Genomic DNA, 9,214 nt, shown 5'->3' on the forward strand with positions numbered 1-9,214 from the left:
CTGGAACATTTATGGACTGGAAACAAGATAAAAAGCTTCCAGGAACTTCAAGAGTTATTCCACTTTGACGAATCGGATTACTAACTTGTATATACAATTGGTTCACTTTATGTCTCAAACGAGAGTAAGAGAGGAGTTATTAATGGGGAAAATCCCTGTTTGAAGGCCTATGGTGCTAAACTCCACTTAATGAAGAGAGGCATATCTAGAATTTATTGCATGCTGAACAAAGATGGACTCCATTCCCTCACGTATCATAAGCTGGGAAAAAGATTTAGGGCAAGTGCTGGAGAAAAAACACTGGGACCTGTGCTTTACGCCCATCAGAAAGAGCTCAATCTCAGCCAATATCATAGAAAACGGGTTCAAATTACTCTTCCGTTGGTATCTTACTCCTGCAAGTCTACAGAAATATTATCCCAACCTGAGTGGGAAGTGTTGGCGGGGATGTGGAAACGTGGGTCACCTATTTCATATATGGTGGGAATGACCTGTTATAGCTGCATTCTGGGATAAAATACTTGAGACCCTATTTGAGATAGTGGGGACCCGAATTCCAAAGGACCCAAGGTTAATATTATTAAGCCTACCAGCAGAGGAACTCTCCTCAGAAATATATTTGTTGAGTCTTCAAATCATTATAGCTGCTCGTTTAGAGATAGCACGTCCCTGGAATAATAAGGAGGCTCCCACTATCTATAGAGGGACTCAGAGACTCGCTCAAATTTATCATTTAAAGAAACTTACAGCAAGCAGACGTAAGCAAATACCCAAATTTGAGAAACGGTGGAAGCCGTTTCTTGACTGGCAGTAGAGGAAAGCCTCCGGCTTTTAAATAGCAGACTTATGGTGAAACAGCAGAGTTACTGAGAACTCAGTGGGCCGGATTTTAAAGGCCCGGTGATGCGCGTAAAGCCCCGGGATGCATGTAAGACTCGGGGCTTGCAAAAAGGGGTGGTCTGTGGGCGGGGCATGGGCGAGGCATGGGTGGGGTGGGGCGGGGCCAGAGGCCTCCGACATAGTGGCCATTACCACTGTGTCAGAGGATCGCGTGCCGGCAGGCTGCTGGTGCACACAACTTGCGCCTGCCTAGAAGCAGGCACAAAAGGTAAAAGTCAGGGGGGGTTAGGGTAGGGCTACCGGGGGGAAAGGTTAGGGGAAGGGGTGGGAAGGTCAAGTTAGAGGGGAGGGAACGGGGGAAGGCAGCGCGGCTCGGCACATGCAAGGTCCACAATTGTGCACCCCCTTGCGCGTGCCGACCCCTGATTTTATAACATACATAAGAACATGCCATACTGGGTCAGACCAAGGGTCCATCAAGCCCAGCATCCTGTTTCCAACAGTGGCCAATCCAGGCCATAAGAAGCTGGCAAGTACCCAAAAACTGTCTATCCCATGTTACTGTTGCTAGTAATAGCAAAGGCTATTTTCTAAGTCAACTTAATTAATAGCAGGTAATGGACTTCTCCTCCAAGAACTTATCCAATCCTTTTTTAAACACAGCTACACTAACTGCACTAACCACATCCTCTGGCAACAAATTCCAGAGTTTAATTGTGCGTTGAGTGAAAAAGAACTTTCTCCAATTAGTTTTAAATGTGCCCCATGCTAACTTCATGGAGTGCCCCCTAGTCCTTCTATTATCCGAAAGAGTAAATAACCGATTCACATCTACCCGTTCTAGACCTCTCATGATTTTAAACACCTCTATCATATCCCCCCTCAGCCGTCTCTTCTCCAAGCTGAAAAGTCCTAACCTCTTTAGTCTTTCCTCATAGGGGAGCTGTTCCATCCCCTTTATCATTTTGGTTGCCCTTCTCTGTACCTTCTCCATCGCAATTATATCTTTTTTGAGATGCAGCGACCAGAACTGTACACAGTATTCAAGGTGAGTATGCGACATCCACTACGTTGTTAAGGGCCTCTTGGCCCACCGGAGAAAGAGTGAGAGGAGCCCTGTTTTCACCTGGGGAGATATCACTGAGCCCCCCTGACCTAAGACCACCACTCCAGGCTTTTCCCTCAGGCAACGCTGTCGGAGATGGGGCTTCGAGAGGAGACTCTGCGGGATTACCCCATCCGGATGGAACTGCCGGCAACGCGCCTGACCGGATGCTGAGTTCCCCTCCCGACCGGCGTTTGGAGACCCCCATGGAGGGGTTTGGGATTGGCGGGGCGCTCTCCCGGGAACATCTATTGGGAGTGGATACCCTGCTGGGACTGGTGAAGGTGCTGCTCAGCTACCCCAGGAGATTTTGAGACCGGTTGTGGTCACTTTGGAGTCCCTATGGGATTTAATAGCAGGAATTTCATCCACCTTTAAAGAACAGACCAGACATTTAGACATTGTTTCATTGAGATTGGATACAGTTTCTCAGGATCATCAACGGAGACTCCAGGATCATTCTGTTACTATTCATAGGTTGAAATAGATATTAAAAATCTCTAAGCATCTAATGCAGCTATTATTCGGGAACGCCTGTCCTGTTAGGAGGTTGGAATTCTTGGAAAATTCTTTGCGACATATGAACTTACGATTACTCAGTTTCCCTAAGGTTCTTGATGAAATGCCTTTGATTACACTTAAAAAATATCTGGCTGAGATATTAAAGATTCCTGTGGATGCGACTCCTTCTATAAAGAAGAGCGTGTTTCTTTCTCAGAGGCAAAGGGTTCCTCAGTTTAATGTGGATGGGAACTTTTCCAATTTGTCTGAATATCTAGAAAATTCTACTCTAGAAGTTACTGGAAGATCTATTTTATGAGTTTCTTGTTTTTCTCCGGGCAAGATCTAAGTTGCGTTATGCGATACAACTTTAAGAATTTGAATATCCCTTGTTTTGGGAGGTGTGGTGCGAGTTTACCCAGATTTAGCTACAATGACGCAGATGCGCCGGAAGGCATTCCTGAACATGAGATCTGGAGCTTTCATTTGCGCTTCCCATGTAAATGTGTAATTAAACATCAGAAGAATACTTATATTTTCTTTAGTTCTGAACAAATTGAGGGGGTTCTTACATGTTAAGGCGACAGGTCCTGCTAATAATTGACAACTTTGTGGGTCATATTGTGATTAATGCTCTGTGGTGAAATTCAATTTGTAGGGTCTATAGTTTCTTTTCCCCTTTTTTTCTCCCCCTTATTGATTACCTCTGTGATGGAGAACTGATATTGCATTTCCTTTATCTTATGTATTCTTAACTACATGGGTTTTTTTTTTACCTGTACCTTCAAAATGTTCTTAACAAAGTATTACTTTGTGCTTGTTAAATTAAAACTTAATAAAAGATAAAATTATACAAAGTACATCTGTGTTCATTCACTGAACCCCTCTCCCCTCTCTCTAGCTCTGTGTACGTATCTTCAGTTCAGGATCCTGGGCTAGGGCTTATCCCTCAGGGAACGAGGGAATAAAGATATCCCACTTGGGCAGGGAAATTCCTAGGCGTGAGGAAGATCCTCTTACTCTCAGAATTGTGCCCGAGACCCACGAGAGCTCAGTTCTGTCAAACCCCAGCCTGTGTCCTATGTCCCACAGGGTGGAGATCCCAGGGATGGGCCTCCAAATATCTTTGCCTCTTCTCTCTGTCCTTCACACTCCAGACTCCTCCTGTTGTGACCTCTTACTGGAAAAGGTCTGTTGGTGGGAAAAACAACAACAACCCCAAACAAACAAGCTATTACAGCCCAGCGTCAGTGTCAGGAAGGGTAAGGGGGAAAAACATTTTCAAAGTCCAAACTACCCCTGAGGTGATAAGCCACTGCTGCCCCTTCACACTCACAGGGAGTGGAGCCCACAGGTCTTCTAACCCCTGGCCCTCCAGAGCTGGGGGCTTGTCCCTCACCAGGCCGGACCAGGGATTAAAAATCCCAAAACATTCAAACTGCTAACAAAAGTCTCTTTTGCCACAAACCGGAGGCCGATCCTGACAGGGAAGGGGGGGTGCACGGAAGGAATTTCCTCCCAATAACACCAAGCTAGGCCGGGAGGCCCTAACTCAACACTGAGGTAACCAAAACAGCTCCGCACGCTCCAGAAGCTAAACCCAAACGACCACGCGCTCCACTCTCCTAGCCCCTCTCCCCCCCCCCTTCTGAACTGGGACATAACTACTTCAGCAATCCTCTGGGGGAGGTGCTGTGGGGATGGGCTCTTCCTCCTAGCTGACTAACTAAAGGGTAGGGATCTAGGGCCATCTAGTGGAGACTTGGGGGAGTGTCTCTGCACAAGCAAATAAGTAATGCAGAAAACAAGAAATAAATAAACAGCCACACCTCAAAGAGCTGTAGTTAACTTTTTAGTGAAAACCAGCAAGTGAAAACATTTGTGTATGCCGGTTTCCACAAAATTCATTAGCAATGAGCAGCTTTGCATTATTTTGCATAGCAGCAGCTCAATAAAGAATGTAAATAAACCTTCGTGCGTATTGACCAATGCCTGCAAGGTGGCAAACGTTTGCATTTTTTCACAGAGGGCTTTTCCTGTGGAAAAATATACGAAAACTCTAAAACGTTGGCAGTTTTGTGCATTTTCGAGTGTTCCTACCCATTTTCTTCTGCAAAGCACGACTGGCGATCACTTTTTTTTTCAGGTTAGTACATCAGCTTCTTAGTTTAACAAAATATATATAGAGAGAGGTCAATATCCAAAGCTCACCGTGTAAATAACTTGGCCGGATATACCTTATCTGGCTAAATCACAAGGTATATTCAGCAGCTCCTAAAAATGAATGTATACGTACATACATCCGCTCTTAGCCACGTAAGTTAAATCGGCTAGGTCAGACCTGCTCTATGGCTCGTCTACCTTATCCGCTTATGCGGCTCACGTTGAATATCGGCAGTCAGCCGCAAAACTTAAAATGGCTAACTCGCTCCGGCCCGATCCGCCCTCTCCAGTCCCACAGCTTATGCAGCTAAAGGGGGTTATTGACTAACGGTTTTCTTCCATTTTGGGTCTATGGGAAAAACGTTTAGTAGACAGGGCCCTACGTGACTTATTTATTTATTTTATTTATTTAAAACTTTTATATACCAAGGTTCAGGTAACAAGGTTACTAATCACTTCGGTTTACATTCAACATTGAAAATGACTTAATAGTGTCTTACAAAGAACAAGGAAAGAAGAACTGGGATACAACTCCTTTTAAATAACAAATAACTAAGATACAAATGACTAGGATTAAAACTTGTACGCAAAAAACCTGGTGAGCAAGAGTTGACAAGTAATAAGTTGCTACTGAATCAAGAATTATTGCGCAGTGGGAAAACATAATGATTTGTCCTGGGTGGGATGAGGCGAGTAGAATCAGACTCCGGCGAAGGCTTGGTTGAACAGCCAGGTCTTGAGTCTTTTTTTGAAGGTGATTGGGCATTGTTCGAGCCTCAGGTCTGAAGGGAGAGAGTTCAGCCCGAGTGCCAGCCGCCGAACGTAGGCGCACGTTCAGTAGCCGTTACTTAGCCAGGATAAGTTAGGCTTGTCCAGCTAAACAGCGCTGAATGTGCTTTGAAGATTGACCGCCTGCTGTCGAGGTCCCCCCTCTTATTATGTCAGTTTCCTCCCTGCAGAAATGACTGACTGTATTGTGGGGAAAGTAGAGCGAGTGCGACAATGAATATTAGATGCAGCCGCTAACCTTCACCAATATTTGGGGAAAAGCTTCCTGTTGCAGGTTCCTGCACTATAAATAGCGGGCATCCCCAAATGTTTCATGAAAAGGGCCGCAGAGGACATTTCAAACCTCCAAGAGGGCCAGGAGCAGTTGAGGGGGGGAGAGAGAGTGAGGAGAGATCCTCCTCAGAATCTGCTGGGCTACGGTGAGAAGAGGACGGGATGGGAGGGACCCCGCCCCAGAGCTGTTTGGCCAAGAAGGGGTGCGGGTTGGGAGTCCATGGTCTTATCCCTGTTTAGCGATTTGAAATGGCGGGGAAGAAGGAGAAAAACTGTAATAATAATTATCCCCAAAATAGCTGGAAAACCCTAGAATCAATACTAACACAAAAATTCCCCTATATAATAAAGGCTCTTATTGTACGTGAAGCGAGACCGTCATACAGCGCCCCCGCAACTGGAAGCTTGTGCTGAGAAAGCTCTTACGAGCGCTGGGGCTTTATAATCATAGGTCACTTCTTATGTGCTCATAGAAAAAAAATTCTATGAGAATGATATCTTCCCCCTTGTTTAACTTTAGTTATTGGGGACAAGTGTAGAAGATTTCAGTACAGCTGCATTTTTGACATCTCGTTGCAAGATATCTGCACCTTATATAACCCCCAATAACTAAAGTTAAACAAGGGGGAAGATATCATTCTCATAGAATTTTTTTTCTATGAGCACATAAGAAGTGACCCATGATTATAAAGCCCCAGCGCTCGTAAGAGCTTTCTCAGCACAAGCTTCCAGTTGCGGGGGCGCTGTATGATGGTCACGCTTCACATACAATAAGAGCCTTTATTATATAGGGGAAGGCGGCGAGGCAGGGAGCCCGGGGGGCGTGGCAGGTAGTGTCAGTAATAATTTTTCTAGATGTCTCCCAAGTCGGCCGTCCTGTCACAGCCCCAGCAGTCCTGGCCCCTGCCTCCCCCCCCCCGCCCACCGAGGAAAATGGGGGCAAGGCGGCAGACGGATGGGGGGGGGGGGGGTCTGGGGCAGTGCCTGGTGCACGCTCTTATTGATACCCTCCCACACACCGTTTGCCCTCTCTCTCATCCCTTCCCCCTTTTGCTCTTCTCTTGCACTGTGCCAGATTGGTGGGATGAACAAAACAACCTCCCTCTGGAGACCCTAATGCAGAGAGAGAAACTCAGACTTGGTATCTGGGATAGAATCGGAGGCCCCCGTTTCCAGCGGCAGCTTTTTCAAAATTATGTGGCAACCATGGGGCAAATTTTCGTAATTTTGCATAAAGATTCACACTTCTGACTATATAAAAAAAAAGTCAATTTTTTTTTTTTACTGAAATCAATTCACTTTTTTTTTTTTTTTAAATATCTAAACTATATACAAATAAAAATTGTACCCAGTACAAAAATCAACAGTTTATCAAATTAAGATATATGTAATAAACTTTTAAGTGTGTTGTTTTGAATTAAAATTGTGCATATTTTTTGGAGAAAGTTCTTGTCATCTTTCCGAGTATATGCTGGAAATGCCCTCAGCATCGGCAACTTGTCATGCGGTTAATTACACAGAAAGATACGGGGGGCAGATATTGGGCACAGAGCAGCAGACACAAAAAGGGGTGGAAATAACTCAAGTCTGAAACTTGTCAGCAGCAGTGCCAGTCATCAAGGCTTCTATGAATTGAGATTAATGCCCTCTCAGCAGCTGAGACTTCCAAATCACATCCAGGCCTTTGTAAATGGTGTACGACTGGCCACCTATATAAGCTCAAGATCAAATTCTTCTGAAGGGACATTGCTCCATCCAGGAATTATATCAAAATCATCCTTGGTTTCATTTAAGAAATCTTTGAGGGCTCAAACGTGCTGACTGCTTTCTCTGTCCACTCCGTCGTCACCCCCTCCCCCTTCCTGTTCCCTTCAGGATGGGAGGGGGGAACAACAGAAGTAAAGGGGCTGGAAAAGGGAGTAGAGTGCCTCTTCTTTCTTCTGCCACAGCTTCAGCCTCAATCTGCCCTGCAGGCTATTTATGAGGGGAGGGACTGAAGCAGGACCAGAGAGAGAGAGCTGAGACTGAAGAAAGGCACCGTTGTAGCTTTCTTCAAAAGATCGAACTAGATGGTGGCAAACTTCAGAGATGTTGATTCTGTGGCAGGCTGTCAATTGTGCAGAGACAAGCTAATTACGTGGTTCCTCCTGCAGTCCACGGTCACGGGAGGCTAGGGGGCGCTGGTTATAATAAATGAGAATTTCTGCACAGTTGGCGGCACAGCTGGAAGCTCCATGAATCACCACCCTTGCCTGGCTGTCTCTGGAAGCCCTGCAGAATCCGCAGCTCAGTAGGCACCAGTGCCTTCTTGCACATGGCCTGCACCGACCCTCCACAGCGGACAAAACCTCCTTAGGGCTGTGCTTCAGCCTCTCTCGCTAGACTTTGGCCCAAGTGATTCCATTTGCACAAGCAGCACTGGTGGGGTTGATCCTAGGGTGATACTTACAGTAGCAGATCAATATGTTCTGAAGTCATATATTACTACTGCTAAACATGATTAAGAGAACGGAGACCAGCAGGCCCTGAGAAGGAACCCAAGTCACGGTTTCTAAATTAGTAAGCAATATTATCTATAGCAAGATGTGCTGTGCTTGCTTGCAGGCTTGAGGAATATTTATGCAACCAAACCCTGACATAAATACTGTTTCTAGACAAAGGATGTAAGTTTTACTGAATGCAATAGGATTTCGGAATGCCCACCGAGAGCTTCCTCAAAGCATGGCCTTCTCCCTGTGATATCACTTGCACCAAAGCTTCGCAGCCTTATCCAGCCAAAAAAGGAGCCTGGTATATTTTGAGAATAACCCAAGCCTCCACATCCCAGCAATGCATGCCTCAGGCAAGCAGTGGTGGCCCTTGCGTCAGCCTGCCCTGCCCCCGCTGCTCTTGACATGCTGCCCTTTGCACTTCTGACTTCAGGTGTCTCAGTTGGCGGCAGCAGCGTATCGTGCTCCTGCCGCCATCACTGCAGCACCAGAACAAGCTCCTTCTGTCATTGCTGCTGGGGGGGGGGGGGGGGGGGGGAGCCTGTTGATGAAATTCAGTCAAGGGGCACCTCATAAGAAAATGCCATACTGGGTCAGACCAAGGGTCCATCAAGCCCAGCATCCTGTTTCCAACAGTGGCCAATCCAGGCCATAAGAACCTGGCAAGTACCCAAAAACTAAGTCTATTCCATGTAACCATTGCTAGTAATAGCGGTGGTTATTATCTAAGTCAACTTAATTAATAGCAGGTAATGGACTTCTCCAAGAATTTATCCAATCCTTTTTTAAACACAGCTACACTAACTGCACTAACCACATCCTCTGGCAACAAATTCCAGAGCTTTATTGTGCGTTGAGTGAAAAAGAACTTTCTCCGATTAGTTTTAAATGTGCCCCATGCTAACTTCATGGAGTGCCCCCTAGTCCTTCTATTATCTGAAAGAGTAAATAACCGATTCACATTAACATAACTGATTCACATTAACATCAAGGGGTCTTCTGCTAATAGCATCTGAAAAATAAACTTTTATTGCAACAGTTAGGGTGGCCTGGT

The sequence above is a fragment of the Rhinatrema bivittatum genome, chromosome 2 (genome assembly GCF_901001135.1).
Source record: "Rhinatrema bivittatum chromosome 2, aRhiBiv1.1, whole genome shotgun sequence".
In the NCBI taxonomy this organism is placed as follows: Eukaryota; Metazoa; Chordata; class Amphibia; order Gymnophiona; family Rhinatrematidae; genus Rhinatrema; species Rhinatrema bivittatum.